Source organism: Simochromis diagramma, unplaced genomic scaffold (genome assembly GCF_900408965.1).
Source record: "Simochromis diagramma unplaced genomic scaffold, fSimDia1.1 OVJJ01000411.1, whole genome shotgun sequence".
Taxonomy (NCBI): Eukaryota; Metazoa; Chordata; class Actinopteri; order Cichliformes; family Cichlidae; genus Simochromis; species Simochromis diagramma.
In genome coordinates, this window is record NW_024386735.1 from 1134952 (window position 1) to 1152061 (window position 17110).

General features: G+C 41.0%; 1 protein-coding gene across 1 annotated transcript in view; it reads left to right on the forward strand.

Moving 5' to 3' along the window:
- The first annotated feature begins 1113 nt into the window (after positions 1 to 1113).
- filip1l (filamin A interacting protein 1-like) overlaps positions 1114 to 17110 on the forward strand; it is a 103561-nt gene continuing 87564 nt past the window's right edge. The window contains exon 1 of the mRNA XM_040037712.1: positions 1114 to 1443. The gene's annotated coding sequence lies outside the window, so the exon portion shown is untranslated. The remainder of the gene's footprint in view (positions 1444 to 17110) is intronic.

Here is a 17110-nt window from a genome sequence, read left to right on the forward strand (position 1 = left end):
ATAATAATAATGATAATAATAATAATAATAATGTAAAAACTTGTAGCTAGCCAAGCCCCTATCGACTAGCATACTAGTAGAAGCTAGCCAGTGTTAGCTCCTCACCTGCAGACTGTCTCAAGCAGGTGAGGAGGAAGCTTATGTTTTCTTTTATTTTCTACAACAGCATGGTGTTATCATTAAAAAAACAAACTGGCATGTACTGTAAATGTGTAGTTAGACTTCTTAACCAGGGGTATCAAACATAAGGCCCAGGAGCCAGAATTGGCCTAGCAATGTCACCAATCTGGTCCACTGGGCGGCTTTGGAAAATGTGAAAGATGGTATAAATTCTCAACTTTTAACTTTATTTTCGTACAGTTTTCCCACTGATAAAGACCTCCTGGATAGTCATCCATACTACATTTAGGTAGCAGATAAACAAGTAAATGATGACATCTACTAGGGAAATGTCTTTATAAGTCCACAGAAAAAAGGACATTTTCTATGAATTAACAAAAGCTTTGTGTTTTATAATTATGGGACAGTCTGGGCAATGAGCCACTGCACTTTTTTCTGTACTTTTACACATTTATTTCTTACAATTTAAGCCCAAAAAGTTGTGCAGTAATTTTTCATTGCTTTTCACTTATTTCAGTATAAAATCTAATTTGCACTGTAAATGTTAAACTTCATGCATATGGCCCACAGTATAAAAAAGGTACCACATCCCTGTTCTTTACACTGACAGGATAGTTTCACTGACTGGTGGATTTGACATTGCTGACTTTGAAAGTCATTTTGTTCACATCTTCAAGCAGTTTTGGGGCAATGTTTAGTTTATTTGAGCCACCAACACCTTAAAAAAACACCTACATTTCCTTTCACCCCTCACACCCCCGCTCACTATTTCTCTTCTGATAGTCACAGACTCCCAAAGGCTCGTGAGCCATATGGCACCATCAGGGATCCGTGTGCACTTGCGTCCCAGTGTGTTAGTGTGCTGGAGAGGGAGAACAGCCGTGGCTCAAGGTGTCAGCAGGCAGGGTGGTTTAAATTTAACCGCAACAGGGCTGATATCTGCATGGCAGGTCCTGTCTCTCCCCTTCTGCTCTCTCTCCTCACACACAGACACACACAGTCTGTCTTCATAGTCACCAGCCACAGACATCATCACACACAGCAGCAGCAGCAGCTCCCTGTCAGGAGACGCACCTCTTCCTCCTCTTCCTCTCTCTCACTCATCAGACCACCTGGATTGTACTAGAGGCCAGCTGAGGACGCGGCAGCAGCAGTGACGGCAGTGGAGGAGAGAGAAGGGACGCTTAGCGTTGCAAAGGGAAGGAGAGCGGAGCAAACATTCACACTGAGGATAACACTTCATCCGAGCTGGCAGGCTGAAGGCACAGCCAGTGGCACTGCAGAGGCACATCAGCACCGTGGGCTAAAGATTTGCTGCGAGAGGTAAGGCTGGAGCTTGGCTATGAGACAGTGTGTGTGTTTATGTCATAAGATGTGTGTATATCATCTGTTTCCTTTGGAGGCAAATACACAAATGCAAGAGGTTGTGAGCCTGTGTGATTGTGCATGGATGTCATGGAAAATTATCACTGAGTCATGTTTGTAATAAATTACAAGTATTTCATTTTCAGCCTAGTCAGCCTGGCATTTTCAAAATTGTATTTTATTTATTAAAAAAATCTTGATTTTTAAAAAAAAAAAATCCTGAATTTATTATTTAAGTATAGTCTGTATTTCTGCAAAGCCTTTTGCGCAGATGCGCTGAACTTCAGTGGATTTTCAGAATAACCACTGAGCAGAACATAATCTGCATTGTGGCAGCTTTTCTGCAAGGTTGCTGCTAATTGAATAGATACAAAGATTAGAGGCCAGAGGAGACCCGAGGCTCTGAGGAGGGGAGGGCACAGTGAACTCCTGCTGATCTTAATTCAATCTAATCGGGTTGAATTTGCTCTAATTAGGTTTATTTCTTTGGCTGGGACAGAGAAGGCTCTCACACATTTGGGTTTCTTTTTGCGGTTGGCTCTGCGTGACACTTTTGTTTTGCTTTCTTGGAGGGAATCACCATTACAGCTGAATCTGCTGATGAGGGCAGAACATGATATGGCCCCGGCAGTGGCAGCATGCCTCGTGATCAATTTGCCCACCACATCAAAGCTGGCGGTGATAATTCATCCACTCCTGTGCGGTGACACTAGCTCGAGCGGACGCTGGTGTTACACGGCAGGGTTGTATTAGTTGCAGCCGGGGAATTTCCAAAGGGCAGCGTGTCCATGAGAACCCACAGCAGAGTCATACAGTATCTGAGACCAATCAGAAGGGGTGGGTGACGGGAAGAAGGGAGGGAGGGAGGGAGTCAAGTTACCAATCTTGGACTCAAGTCTCAGATTGAAAGACGTGGGCGAGACTGGTAGCAATGAAGCATTTCCACTGGTTTAATTATGAAACTCTCACTTTATTATTTTCTCCTTTGGCTTAAAACATGCCAAATCTTTCATCATATTATGGGATTGGGGAGGTGCTGTGCTGGCATCCATAGTTTGATGACGTGCTGGTATGTGGTGGTCAGCACAGTGAGAGCGAGAGATGTTACTAATAAAAGGATTAGCATAGCCTTTAAAGATCATCACATAACATTTTGGTTTGTGGTTACTCACAGGATGTGAACGAAGATGGCTTGAGGCTGGTATTTATAGGTGGAATTTGGGGCTCTTTTTTGGGCTCCTGGAACAGTTGGCCATTTCCACCTCTTTTCTTTTTTTCTGATGTTTAAAGGTCTGCAATAAAAGCATCGACAGGTGTTCGAAGCACTCCTTCCTGAATGGAAGAAACCTTCTTCCTGTGAGTAAATATTTGGGCAGAAGGATGCCTTGCCGTTCAGGTTTAAACGGCTTGCAGTTTAGCTTGTGACCGGAAGTGACCGGTTAATCGGGTTAACCATGTATGATAGTGGGGCCGAGAGCCACGGCCTTCTGGTGCTGGTAATCTGCTGTAAGACAACAAAAGGGGGCTGGCCAGCAGGCTGATCAGCAGGTTTAGTGTGAATGGTGTTTATAGTATGTGTGTGAATGATTTATAGACAGTTCACCATAGGCCCTGATGGGAGTGTCGAAGCAATGACAGGCCCCTCACATGTCAGATTTTAGATTGACAGAAACTTTTCAAACTCCAATTTTTTTTTTTACCTGTTTTGTATAAACTCCTTCAAATGACTTTAAAAATGACATCCTGCCCTGCTAGAAAGTGCTTTGCTTTCAGTCTGATTGACAGTTTGAGGGTAGTGGGGCAGAGATCGCTAAGCAAGACACGCATTAAGGCAAACCTCCTGGCACCCTGAGCTTCACCAGCTGTAGACTGGATTAGAAGGTCTAGCTCAAAAGGTCTTATTGAAGGTGTTTGATTCATCAGCAGGAAGCGACTGGTGGTTAAATTCAGGGTTTAAAAACATGGATCAAAGATGCTTGAAGTTTATCCCTTTTTCATCCCCTTGGATATCAACTGAGTTTAATCTTTTCTACTCGACTGGAAAAATCTTGGTCTTGAACTTTTAAAAAAAAATTTTGTTGTTCATACGCTTACATCTTAAGGCAGACAGTCCTATATTCAGTAAAACAGAAAGTTGCAGAAGCTTAACTGTGACATCACATCAGTGTGATTGGTCACCTGCACTGTTGAACCTGGACCAATATTAATTATGACGATCCAAAAACAACACCAACATGGGGAAACTGCAACGGTTAGGCGAGTACAAACTTATAACCTACTCCAACCTAGTAACCCCTCCAACCTCCAAATGTGGGCTTTTATACTTTCTAAATAGAAAATTTTTTATCTGTTAGTGTCTAACAATGCTGAAGCAAGTCTGTGACCTAAAACAGTATTTGATTTCCCTGGATGAGAAAACCAAAATAAGGCTCCTAACTGACTATCCGCTTGCATTGTGTCAGTTGTCTGAACCTAACTTTAACCATGACAGGAGTCTGTAATCGTTGCACATAGTCTACCTGAACACTACAATCCTTATTTCTTGCTTTTTCAAGGCAGTTTAAATTAGTCTAGTAAAAAACGTGGCAGTAATCGTCAAACGGCCATTTGTGAAGGAAAATTAGGTGACTGCCGTTTAATTTGGAGCAGGGGCGGATCTAGAAGGGTGGCATGGGGTGGCAAGTGCCACCCTAAAATGATCCCTTGCCACCCCAAGTGCCACCCCAGTTTTCCATATGACAGTGTTGTTTATTAAAATAAGATAGCATTAACAGTTTGAGCGTAGTTACAGTCAACAGTGAATATAAATGATAAAACTGATATATTGCATAGTGTTTCCCCTCACCACCATTAACAAATGGTTCAGCCCATAGCAGGACTGGATTTTTTCTTGTTTTCAGTAGCAAGCGATGTTTATGATTGTGCCAGAGCACATTTTGAACAACACCATGGGAATTTCGCTTTTTACACAGATGTTACACTCTGGAAATCGAAGGAAGGTGAATGTTATTAACCCTCTGTGGTCCACGGACACGCTGCACCTCCAAATCACATGACTGATGTAAGCTGACATAGCAACAAGCTGCAGCCACGCAGCGAGACAGAGCGAGTGAGAGAGAGCGAGAGAGCTTTTAGATGTGGGAGATTTGTGACGTTTAGTGTGGAGTGTATACTTAGTGTGTTGTGTTGTCTTGTGTATTTGTTCTGTTGTGTAGTCGTTTTGTTTTGTGTGTCAGTGAGGGCACTAATGAATGTCACAGAGGCACATTTGCAACGTAAACACTGTCACTAAGTAGAAAACCAGCGGAGTGATACACCTCCTGTTGTCAGGCTTGCAGGTTTATCCCTGTGCTGTTCTGTCTTTTGGTGGACAAACTTCTTTTTTACTGGCACACATCATTTGTGGGGCATCTTATTGCAACACCTGATTGTTCTCTCATTTTAGTTTTAGTAATATTTTTAAATGGTTGTACAAAATGAAAAACACGGCAGGTGTATTGGCTGCATTTTTAGATAAATAGCTGTATATGTTTACAAAATGTACAATTTATATTTGCATTTCAAGTTATAAAAATTTACTCAACATGTCTGTGGTTTTTTTACAGTAAAAAAAATACTACTCGTATTTTTAAGTTCTTTGTGTGATTTCAGATCAGTAATACTAATGCAGTATGTCAGTGAAAAAAACAACTAAATTCAGTTGAGCTGAAAAGAATGATACCAAACAAGGCAAGGGGAAAAAAACAAAATGAAACAATTTGAGGGTGAAATACAAACGTAAACTCAAAAGGAATCAAAAATGGGCAGTTGTATTTCAGACCTCAGTGGGTTAATCCAACAAATCATGAAAAATTAGGTTTAAATTTTTATTCATGACAGTGCAGATTTCTGACATTTTGTGTAATTTAAGCTGTAACAATGTGATTGTTTTCTAACAAAAAACAGTCTGAAGCTTAATTAGACTTGTGTTTGTAAATGAACCGCCTCATTTTGTGTAGCTTTCTGGATTTTATAGTTATTGGGCTACATATTTATTTATTATACAGGCTATACAGTACATAAGATCAAAACTCACATGTTTTATGTAACTAAAGTGTGTCATTATGTGGGCTACAGACAATAATTAAGTTATAGACTATATTTATATGAAAAACGTGTATACTTACTGCATTTGAATTATTTTAACCATATGTAACCACCTGCATATGTGTTTTAAAAAAAGGCTTTGATTTTGCCACCCCATTTGATTTCTTTGCCACCCTCATGCCACCCTAAGAAAATTTCTCTAGATCCGCCCCTGATTTGGAGGACTTGTTGAATGAATGTATCAGTACTGAGCGATTAGCGGGGGATTCGGCTTCTCAGTTTGATGGTTGAAAGTGGCTCCTTAAAAAGCTTCAGGGCTGATACGCAAAAACTGCGGGTGTTGCAGATTGTTTAATTGAGCTGGGCGTAGTGGGGTCGACAAGTACAAGAAGTGCATGGGTAGTGGGCCACGTGGTGCTTGGCTGCAGGAACAGTGACTCGTTTCATTGGTGGGGATCCTGTTTCTCTCACAGAATACCAACAGCTCACAGCTCTGGGAAAAGAGCACTATATATACGCGACACTGGGAGACACCCCAGTGTTGTCCAACATTAGTCTCTCTCTCTTCATTTCTCACAGCTTGCCTTCTGCTGTCAAGCAAAGTCAAAATAAGCCAGCCGAGATCCATTTTTCAGGCAGGGGTGGGTGTGGGGGGGCACTGAAAGATCAGCTGGAGTGTGCTTTCGCAGAAGACGTTCCCATGAGAGCAAGGCAAGACAAACAAACAGAGTGTCGTGGACAAGTGGCTATAAAAAAAGTGAGAAAGGTGCACTGGTGACCGTGGATGGTGTTTAGTGCAAAACACATGAAACACACTCGGGATGGGAGCTAAATTATCTTTACGCTGCTTCAGCAAAGCTTTTCTTCCTGCAGGTGCTTCACTACAGGAACAGCTCGACTCCAAGCGCATAAATAATTCACCAGGGTATCTCCAAGCCTGTTCTGCTCCGAGCGGTTACAGCATGATTTGCTGCGACAGACACGGTCGTCGTGGTCGTCGCTCATCTCCGTCCAAGAGTAAAGCAAGTAACATTCGAGGTGCATTAGTACACCGTGGAGCATTAGTGACGGATGACTGCCTGTGCTGCATTAAAAACTATCAGCAGGAGGTGGGGGTGGGGGTGTTTGGCTGGAGGCTTCAATTATATGTGTGAAAAAGGCAACATGGTGAAATCCCAGACCCAAAAAACTCTTTGAACACACTTTGAAGTTTACACGGTTCTGCATAATCTGCAAAGTTCAATAACTTGCCAGACAGCTCAGATCACTTTCTTTTTGTCAGCTATGAGTCATATGTATATACTTCTTGTAACCATTCATTCTCATTTGAATCTTGTATTGTGTCTGCATATGTTGCAACAAATGAAGAACGCTTGAAAAGGAACATCAGAAGCAGAATAAACAAAAAAAAAAAAGGTGTGCGTTGGCTCTCGAGAGACGTCCTAAACTACAAAGGAGTCGCTACTTTGAATCGAACTGGTGCTCTGAACAAAACACACGTCGGAAGCTGAAGCTGTAATAACAGACAAATATGATCTGGCTCAGCCTGTGAAGATTAGCTATGTTAGAGGAACATAGCTTAATATTGTTAAGTAATATAAATAGACAACTAAAATCTATAAAACTCCCAAACAAGGGACAAACTCTACTAATGTGTAAATTATCAAAGAAAGCACAATATTTATTTGTCTACAGGTCGTAACCCATTAAATATGTAACAGGAAGACTTTTATCACTTTTACCTTGGTCATATTATTAACTGCTACTTCATACAGCACCTAATGAACTATAGGACTCTGATACACATGAAAACTCGACTATGTGTGCTTATTACAAAGAAACCAGAAAACATTTGTCACCTTTATCGGATTTGTAACCCTGGCTGTCTTTTCATTTCCTCGTGCTGTGAATGTTCGTCATTCGCATTGTTGGGATTTGTCGGCGCGTCATCACCTTTACTTTATTTAGTCCCTCGACTCTAAGTTAAATATACAATAAGGGGCCACTGCAGAGCTGTTTCCATGATGCAGCAGAATGTGTCAGGATGCTAGCTGAGGCTGTGGCGTCTGAGATGTAGGTTTTGGCATCTTTCAGTTTTTCAGACGATTGCTTTATCTGACTTTGGGGTGAATTTGCTGGGACGTCCACTTCTGGGAAGGCTGACATGTGTCTTGAATGTTCTCCACTTCTAAATAAGCTTTCTCACTGTAGAATGATGGACTGCATACTGTTTGGAAATGACCTTATAACCCTTCCCATGTTGATCAGCAGCAACAATTGCTGTTCATTGCTCTTGTCTTTCTTGGCATTGTGCATTCAGCACACACCTGAATTCTGACAGCAATAGTTTTTCTTACTGGAAGAAAAAGTAAACACAATGATTGTCACTCTATGGGATAAATCTATGGTTGACTAAAACATAGCGTGTCCATGGGTGTAGCTTAGCCTGCTTTGTGGAGAAACATTATATAAATGTAATCTCTATAGAGCTCTTTACAATCCAACCTCAGCATGAACCAGCTCACATCTTGCTGCTATATCTGCATTGTGTTCCCCTAGGGGCCTTGGCTTTGCTTGTGAAATTCTTGGCATATGCAACACGATGGGATAAAGTGACAGAGGTGGCAGCCTGATGCTAAAAATTCTCTGCGGGGGAAAAAATAAAACACCCAAAGGGGTCCGTGAATGTGTCTGTGCTCCTCTTTGGGCCTAAGCCTCCATTGTTGCTCCTGTCTGTGTTTGGTGTTGCCATAGAAATGGTCCTAGTTGAGATGCGGGCTTAGCATGGATCTGTAACTGTGAGTGGCTTTTGCATTCGTTAAATGACGGGGTCAGTTATCAGACTATTTTCTGATGATCCCCCCTCCCTAACATTTTCCCTGCTACCTCTTATTTAAGAGAAGTGAGGCATGTGGAGAGCAAACAGGGGCAGAAGTGGAAAGGACACAAGTGTCACAGTGAGAAATGTCACTGTTGCACCCTGGGACATATTTGCTTACTTTCGCCTGGATGAAGTGGGAAGTTGTCCTAACTGGGGGTCTTTTGCACACAGAGAGACTGTGTTTGGCACGAGTGCTGCAGTGTCCGTCTGGGATGAGGCCAAAGGCTGGACAGCAGACAGTGTTGGTGCGGATGAAGCGGAGAACGCTACACCCCTCTGCCAAGATGACTCATAAGCAGAGCGGGCGGGGGGTGGGGTGGGTGGGCAAAGCCACAATAGTGCTTCAGAGTTTGGTGTCCAAGTTGGACAGGATGAACTGCGGTTTTCCACAGCTCATCATGAAAGTGTTGCGGTTTTATTATAACCTCTCGTCCTCTCTAGCGCTGCGATCCCTGTGCCTGAATCAGGGATGTGTTTTTTGCACGACATGTTACGTTGTTTTTGTCATCTGCTGTGCAAAAAATACATGAATGCAGAGGCAGCTAACGTGAAGGATTTATAATTTTCCTCAGCTGATAAACCGCACTGATGACTCAAAGAATAATAACAGATCTGCAGCTCTGTTCTTTACAAATGAAATGCTCAGATCTTGTTCAAAAGAAGCCATGAGTCAGCTCCTGGAGAAATATTGCTTTGCTGCTTGGATGCAGCATAGCCACTAAATATTGAGTTGATACAACCTCGGGACAAACCTCATCTTGTTATGTATGATGATATATTTTTACCTATGATGATTAACCTATACGTACTTGTCAGTCACCTCTAATGGATTAAAATGAATGACCAGCACAGGTGAAACTGAACTCACCCCACTTTCACTTTAGGAAACAAAACCAAAAATCCTGATCACACATAATGAAATTCCAATGAGACGTTTCAGACAATCACATCTATAATACCTGTTTGTCGATCAGACACATCCACCCGGTTTATTACAGTTTTCAGTGGCATGTTGTGCTGTAATTACAGCTTAGACATTTGACTTGTAAATTGCCCTTGTTGTGATTCACTGGACAGCTTACTGAGGATGTTGCTGGGCAACTGGGTTAAGTTAAAAACGGAATAAAGATGCTTAGGGAACCATAACTATCTCCCTTCCCTACATAGTGGGTAATTATTTTTCTCAAAATTAGCTTTTGTAATAATTTTATACAATTTTTTTACAATTTTCAACTGCATTTCTGTCTTAAAATGATCAAAATGTATTTTTAATATAGAATTATCATTTTAATTGTTATCGTCAATCCATTCCTGTTCTAGTGAGCAAATAATTATGTGGGACGAGGTCATCTTTTCATCTAGAGGTTAATCAATACCAGGATCACAGCAGAAATGTCAGCTTACCAGATAACCAAGGTGTTAAAGCAGCCTAGCCAAAGATAAAGCTATTTAACAAGAAAATAAATAAGTAAGATCACGAGATTTGAAAGTAATAAGGGGACTAATACAAAGGTAAATAAATAAAAATGATAATTAATTCATGCATTTGTAAAACTATTTGACGTGTAGATCTGGTGTCAGTATTTTATGGGATATTGATTTATTTTTATGTAGTCACTTATTAATTTTATTTATTATTATTATTTGACAGCTTCGGTCCTCTATAGAGTGCAGTACATAGCAGCAGCTCAGAGATTTCTCCAGTTTGTTTTAATCTTTTGCTGCTATTATTCACTAAAGATGATGAATTTTACTTTGAGGAATATCCATAATTTGTAGATGCAGTTTTTTTGCAGATTGATGACCCTCTGCCTTTCTACAGTGCTACAGCAACGTTCACTAATTAGCTGCAAAATGTTCCTCCAGCTGTTTCTCTGTAGTACCACTTACTTTTACTTTTTTGAGATGTGTTGCTGGCATTAAATTCAAAATGAGTTGATATTTTTCAGGAAATAGTGAAATGTCTGTGTCAACGTTCAATATGTTTTCTTTATTCTGTTGTGAACATAATACAGGTGAGTGAAATTTGCTAATCACTGCATTCTGTTCCTTTTTCCATTTGTACCAATTCATGTACTCTTGTGTATGGCACACAGTACACGTGTGCACACCTGGATACATGCTACTTGTATTGCTGCAGCCAGTACTTTGGCTCTCAATATGCTGTAGCAGGTTCACGGCGTGTGCTTTTAGACTTTAAATGAAGCTAACAGACTGCTAACCTTTCTGTAATCACCGACTGACAATCTCACATCAATTAAAAAACACCCAAATGTGAACTAATTTAAAATGCACAAAGGAGCAGCGCTGTGCACCTTTAAAGCTTTCAGTCCTCACACATTTTTAGAAATCATACAAAACTTTCCACTTCTTCAAACCCAGCCTGGTGAGTGACTCAGGTTTTCTTTGTGTTCACTGTACTGTTACAGTAGCAGCTTCAAATGTCCCATTTAAGTTTATTCAAACAGCTTATTTTGGAATATAGGACAAATCTGGAGCAACCACAGGTCTAGTGATTTAGGCCAATCAGAGAAAAGCACCTTCAAAGCTTTCTAAATGAAACCCTGGCTGGAGCTGACTAGAGTAGAGTTCTTATCTGACTTCTTGCCTTCTCCTCACCTCTACCGTGCAGGGGATTGGATGACCTACTAATTTTAGCCCAGGCTGATTTGTTGGCTGCTGGACAGTTTGGATTACAGGCAAAAAGGAGCTGACACATCAGTCATAATTCAGAGGATAAAGAGGAATATCACCACATATGTGCTTCATTTATTATTTAATTCACCCTACTACTATAATTTTCCAATTTAAAAAATCTCACTTATTTAGACAAAACGACTCCCACAAGAGTAAATCATCACAATGACTTGAAGCAGAATAAAACGTGTCCAGTAATAGTTTTACCTTCTATTTCATCTGTAATGTATGACCTCACAGCTACGCTAGCACTACTCAGAGGACTTATAAAGCACAGCAATGCTCCTCTCACACTGACAATGCTAATATGCTGCTGTTTACAATGTTCGCTGTCTTAATTTTAACTTTAACATTCCCTGACGAGCACCACACACTTGGAACAGCTGAGGCTGGTGGGAATGTCAACAATTCTGCTGGTGTTTTTACTCAGTTCTGCATTAGGACTAACATCATGGCTAACGAACATGAATACAATTGATTTAATGCCATTTGATGATCTATGTGTTGTCACGCCCACCTTACGTTACTGTTGTAACATGTATTCAGAATTCTGGGTCTTAATACCAAAGCTCACATTCAGATTTTGGACTTTTCAGTTGATGTTGACTGAAGACTTTGAGCCAATCTGTGAGTCATTAATGAGTGACAGGGAAAAGCCCCCTGCTTTAACAGAGGTAATTTGTTAATCAGTGGCATTAGGTGTGAGGGCAAAGTGACACCATGTGGGCCAGCTGATCGATGCTGCGAACCCTTAATCCTCTACTTTCAATCTGCTGTCACTGCACAGATGGATGGACTGACTGGGATCACATGCATGAATGAACACTTGCATGCTGATGCCTTGTGAGGTTTGTTATGTAGCGAATGCTAAAACGTCCAAGAAAGACACACCCTCAGATGTAATTATTTATGTCATGAGTGATGCGGCAGATTTCCATGACGAGACAAATTAACAGCCTGCTTACCAGCTAATCTGCCCTCAGACCACAGTCTGGGATAGACTGTGAACTCACAATACATTAAAACTTTGGGGTAAACCCACCGACACTAAGACAATCCTTTAACAGCCCAACTTGTTCATCGATTGGTTAATCTGTGAGAGGGTCAGCTTGCTTAGTGCCAGGTCCATGAAGGGATCTGACAATGAAAGCTGCCACCAATGTAATGATCCTTTTACAACACAGTAAATTAGACAGCAGCAGTGGTAAACAGGAAGAGCAAAACACATTCATGCTACATAAAAACAGACACTGAATGCTAAAAAAAAAAAAGAAAATATTGCTAAACTCCCTAACACTCCCTAACAACTATGTACAGTGAAGCCAGTGGTAGTCTATGTAGCTAAATGAATATCTGATAAAGTCCAGAAGTTCCACAAGGCCACTCCCCAAAACATAAAAAATTGCTGCCCTCTGCTGGCTGTTTGAAGCAGAGGTTCCTGTGAAAACTACTTTAAAACAAGACTCCACTTCAACCTCAAATTAAGAAAGACTCCAGCTGTTAAAACAATTTAGAAACATTTATAATGCTATAAAACTTCTGTTAAAAAGAGTGAAACACCAAAACAAGAAAAACATTTTGTATCTTTTAAATGTTTAGCAGTGCAGCTCTGTAGCTCATTGCCTTTGAGTAAATAAAGAAAAAATGTAAATCATATAACATCTTCATAATACTTGTTGCAAACACCAGACCAAATTGGCACCTACATGATGATATGAAATTAAAAATTAGGGAAACTTTTGAAGTCACACAGAAGTCAGTGAAGTATGTAAATAAATAAGTATTTAAATAAGTAAGTAACATTTATTTATTAAGCACATTTCTCAGACAAGTGGTCACAAAGCACTGTACACAAAATAAAATCAATGAAAAAATTAAATGCCACAGAAACAGTACAAAAACAATAAATGAAATCAATAAAAGTATCAATAGAAATCCTGGGAAAATGAAAAGTTTTGTAACAGAATCATTTAGTTAACACACACTTTCTGATGTGAAGCACTCTGCACAAAAAAACAGTAAGCCCATCTCAAATCTCAAACCTAGCCTAAACCCTGCCTACACCGATCTGCTGACTATCTTGTAGAAAAGCATGTCCATGTCTTAAAGTGCCTGACATGGGAAGCTTAAGAAAACGCATAAACAGCTGCAATATTTTTTGGTTGTATCTTTCTGTATCAGTCGATTTAAAGAAACTTTATTTGATAATTTGTTGGAAAAAATTGCTGCCCTTCACACTGGATTCATATACAATTGTTGACTTTTGCAGGTGTTTATATGTGTTTATCTTTGGGATTAAACAGAGGAGGAATGAGGTGTTGGGATGTGGGAGTTTGTGGGTGATCCATCATCTTCCACGGTGGCCCTCGTGGTGACAGGCTGTTTCAGCTATTCACACCTCCTTACCACCATATCTGTCTGGAGCTGCTCCATCATGCTGGGCACACATGAGGGAGAGCAGGAACAGAAGATCAAGTTTAAAGAGAACTGGATGTTTTTTCTTTTTTTAAATTCTGCCTAATGTTGGGAAATTTGTGAAGATGTGCCTTGTTTGAGTGCTATAGGTGAAACTGATATAAATATAAGTGAAAAGAGAGCGCACAACCAGGCTCCAGTTGAATCTTTGAAGTCACTTATAAAACATTCTTTTGAAGACAATGTTTTCAATCCACAGGATCTTCCCCAGGCATGTTTCAAAGAGTGAAAAACAGGCTCTTCTTTTACAGGCAATAATCAGTTCAGATTACTGTCCCTAGCAGGTGACAGTGGATCAAAACATCGCCTTCAAAAGCAGGTTTCTAAAGAGAATTTAATTATTAAATTGTAGCCTAACAGTGTGCAGTTTGTTTCCCTTTTGTGGCAAAATATAAATGAAACTCCAAGTGAATACCAAATGAGGGGTGTGCAATAGAAATTCTATATCACTATGAACTAAATTAGCAGCTCTGTCAGCTTTAGTGCAACGAGGATGTGAACAGGATACAAATTTGTTTGGATACTGCAGAGCATCTTCTAAGCACTTTTTGAGGTCTAGCTTATTTTCATTGACTTCTCTTATTTCCTATTTCCTATCACAGGTTTCGTTAAAACTATTGTACTTACAATAACACATACGACTTAGGAAGGCTCTTTTCATTTAGCACTATGACTTCCACAGGAACTACCTCATGCTGCACCTAGCTGCACCCCATTGAGTAAAACCAGCAGCTACTCGAACCCCCTCCCTGGCCTTGTTTCAGGGTCAGGCCCAGGAAAAGCTGTCCCAGAGTTGGGCAGCTTGCCTTGGGAGATCCTACTAGGAGCATATGTCCCTGACAACAAAGGTCCTGGGATCACAAAGGCACACGAACTCCACAATGATTCACAGAGGCTTGTCCGCATTGAAAGGAGGCAGTCGAGGTTGTTTGTGCATTTGACTAGGATGCCTCCTAGGTGAGGTGTTCTAGTAATGTCCTACCATTAAGAGACCCCAGGACAGACCCAGGACATGCTGGACATATATATTTATTATTTATATATATCTTGGCTGGCTTGGGGATGACCCAGTGTGACCACCCAGGTGAGCTGAAGGAGGTGGCCAGTGAAAGGGGGATGTGCTTTTCTTTCCTTACAATCCTACCAATGCCCATAGCTTTTAGCGGTCAAAGTGGGCGTCCATTTAGTTGGACAAAAATACCTTCAGTGCTGGAAATGTGCCAAACCTTTCCTTCTGAAATACAAAAGAGGTGCTAAAGCTTCAGTACTAGCCATCAAAATGCAGCCAACATTGAATTACTTGACATCAAACCTGCACAAACATTTACTCTTTGAGTTAATTTTCCAGTTTAAAATAACTTTTAGCAAAGCAAGTAAAATGCTATTAAATGTAGATGTTGCATAAATTTGATTAAAAATCAAGGTTACCAAAAGTAGCCTTCCCAACATTGAATATTGATTAGTGCAGCTGTACAGCCAAGCAACAATCAACACTGACGAAGTCATGCAAACGTCCGAAACACACCGGTGAGCCTTCCACTGAACCGGACGACCCCTCACATTTGGTTTGTTCATTGTGCCATCCAGTGGAGTGACACCCCCGGCAGCTCCTGGACAACTCAAGCTCCATCACTCCTCTTTCTCATAATCACCTACTCCAGAAGCGACAAGGTTACAGTCTGATGACACTGAGCAAGAAGCATCTGCCAAAAAAATGAAAGCTGATACAGGATATTAAATATATCGGGCATGTTTAGACCTCGTATTGAGGCTGCCATGGGAGCCAGCTTGGCTAAACATAGAGCCTGTTTGAGTGGGTTTAAAGAGCAACAGTCACAGCGTGAGGCTCACTTGGTGTGCGTCATCTTCTGTTGCGCTCATGTTTGAATCAAAACAGTGTGACCGGCGCCATTAAAAAGTCATTTTAGTCTTAGTTCTGGTTAAGAGGTCGAAGAAGTTCTGCTCCGCTGTCTGGCTTTGTTTTCATGAGCTTGACCTTGTTAAATGCGTAGACCTCAACATGAGGAAGAACAAGAGCAAATCTCTGACATACAGTGAAGACCTAGACAATTAATGATATTGCTCACGCCTTCATGCAGACAAACACACACACACTGTAAAACGCAACATTTGAAGCCAGCCGTGAGGTCATGAGAAAGATATCCTTTTGGCACCACAGTTGCTCAAATACAGACTAATACCAGGCAGAATACAGTATGTGTGTGTCTGTGTGCGTGCATTTACACATTTAGAGCAGCAACTGAGACAAACTGCATGTATGCTCGACCGCATTTCATGTTTCCAACTCGGGCCTTCTCCCCTACTCCTTTTAATGTAAACTAATGCTCTTCGTCTGTTTTCCCAGAGGATTCATCTCCTTCCCTGTCTTGTTTTTTATACGTGTTACCTGAATGAGCTCATCATTTGGAGAACAGGCCATAGACTGCTTACTGTATATGGGTGTGAATAGTGAAGCCAGTGGAGAAGCACTGAACCTGCTTTATTACTAGTGACCAGCAGAGGGTGACTCCTTTGGATGCAAAAAAAGTCAGATTGCATGGAATATTTTGAGGACAGAAGCCTAATTCTCACTTCGTTTATTACCAAAGTTGACACAAGTGGCTTGCAGATAATGAGTGCAAAGGAGGTCAGGCTGTTTCAAAGTGAAACAGCAGTAACTGAAATAACCACAGTAACCAAGGACTGCAGAGTAGCATTTCTGAATGCACAATATGTCAAACCTTGAAGTAGATGGGCTCCAGCAGCAGAAGACCACATTGGGTCCACGTCAGTCAGTATCAACAGGAAATGTTCAGAATTTGCATAAACACATAAAAGCATGGATCCACACTGCCTTGTATTAGCAGTTCAGGCTGGTGGTGTAATGGTCTAGGGGATATTTCCTTGGCGCACTTTGGGCCCCTCAGTGCGCCAAAGTGCGCCACTCAGGTAGGCAACAACACAGCCTACCTGAGTGTTGTTGCTGACCATGTCCATCCCTTTATGACCACAGTGCACCCATTTTGATGGCTGCTTGCAGCAGGATAACACACCATGTCACAAAGTTCAGATAATCTCAAACTGGTTTCTTGAACATGACAAAGAGTTGTACTGTACTCAAATGGCCTCCACAGCCACCAGGTTTCAATCCAATAGAGCACCTTTGGGATGTGGTGGAACGGGAGATTCACAACATGAATGTGCAGCAAACATATCTGAAGCAGCTCTGTGATGCTTTCATGTGAACATGGATCAAAATGTTCCTGGCACTTTCTTGAGTCATCCATGTGTGTGAGTACCTTATTTCGTCAACACCAAATGTCTGTAAAACACTAAAATCTCTCCATCAACAATATTCTTCATCGTACAGATCCCTGAAAAAAAAGAAGAAGAAAGAAACACTGATCCTGCAGATTTAAATGTTTTCTTTTGTGTGCCCCCTTTTTTACATTTACAATCAGAAAACCCAGGTTTGACTTTGAATAT